The sequence below is a fragment of the Populus euphratica genome, unplaced genomic scaffold (assembly GCF_000495115.2).
Source record: "Populus euphratica unplaced genomic scaffold, PopEup_1.0 scaffold559.1, whole genome shotgun sequence".
Lineage (NCBI taxonomy): Eukaryota > Viridiplantae > Streptophyta > Magnoliopsida > Malpighiales > Salicaceae > Populus > Populus euphratica.
This window is the reverse complement of record NW_011500433.1, coordinates 128,317-129,455: the sequence shown is the minus strand read 5'-3', so window position 1 is coordinate 129,455 and position 1,139 is coordinate 128,317. Positions and strand designations below refer to the sequence as shown.

Sequence of the window (1,139 nt, the reverse complement as noted above, 5' to 3'; positions counted from 1 at the left end):
TGTTGTTGCATTTCATCCCAAGCACGAATGGATCCTGGTCTCAAATTTTGTAGCCATGTTTTAGCTTTATCTTTTAATGAAAAAGAAAAAAAGCTTTAATCTTATGGTGTTCATGCTATAATTTGAGTCATTATAGGTGTTACAGACCTCCTCAAATTCCCTTAAATACAAGTATGGATTTTCTAAATCTAAGCAATGAAAAGAAGGTAAAAGTTAAATAATGTCTAGCTTAAAATTAAAATGAGATGCATTAGGAGGAAAAATTATACATGATGGTGCACTTGTTCTTATGGGATTTATGTGGTCTCTAAGTGTTCTAACACGTTATTCTCATTATTCTCATTATAAAGTGATTAATTATCTTCTTCGACCATATTTTCTAAAAATGATGAGGATACACTACAAAGTCTACCACTTAATGTATGTGACAACACTCGCATGCACGTGTAAGAATAGAATAAAAGGAAGAAAGAAAAAAAAAAACAAGAGAAAAGAAGCAAAGTTATATACAAGAAAAGTGAAAAGAGAAAATAAAATAAATACTATAATCTGTATAAGAACTTACCTACCCGGCAACGACATTAAAAACTTTACACGACTAAAAGATTGATGTGTTCTCCCAATTGCAGAAGTGTCTGCTCCCATTCAGGTGCACGTACACATAAAGCGGCATTTGATGAAGGAATTGCCAGAAACAGATGATAGTGTTGCACAGTGGTGTAAAGATATTTTTGTGGCCAAGGTGTGTATACCTATTTCACTTGTTTTGTTCAGTGCTGCTCCTTTCTGTTTTTGCTATTATATCCATATGAAACATTAAAATGTAAGGAAAATGATTGTAGACTTTACAAAGTTATTTGTTCTTGAGGCTGGTGTTCAACTCATTTATATGGTGGCATCTATTTGCATTGTTGTTGCTTGTCGCACCTCATTGCCTCCATTTGTAATACCAGGATGCATTACTGGACAAGCATATGGCTAATGACACCTTCAGTGCCCAAGAATTGCAAGATCATGGTCGATCAAAGAAGTCTCTTGTGGTTCACATTAGTTATCTTATTTGATTAATGTAACCTTATTAGTGTAACCTTTTCACATTGACATAATAAATTTAGCTAAACATAATAAAAAAAAGAAAA

At 32.9% G+C, this 1,139-nt stretch overlaps 1 long non-coding RNA gene across 1 annotated transcript; it reads left to right on the top strand.

Annotated features, from left to right (window-relative positions):
• The first annotated feature begins 642 nt into the window (after positions 1 to 642).
• On the top strand, positions 643 to 1,027 carry LOC105114655 (uncharacterized). Its single transcript, XR_840180.1, has 2 exons — positions 643 to 742; positions 954 to 1,027. It is a non-coding gene; the product is annotated as an uncharacterized LOC105114655 (long non-coding RNA).
• Positions 1,028 to 1,139: the final 112 nt, after the last annotated feature.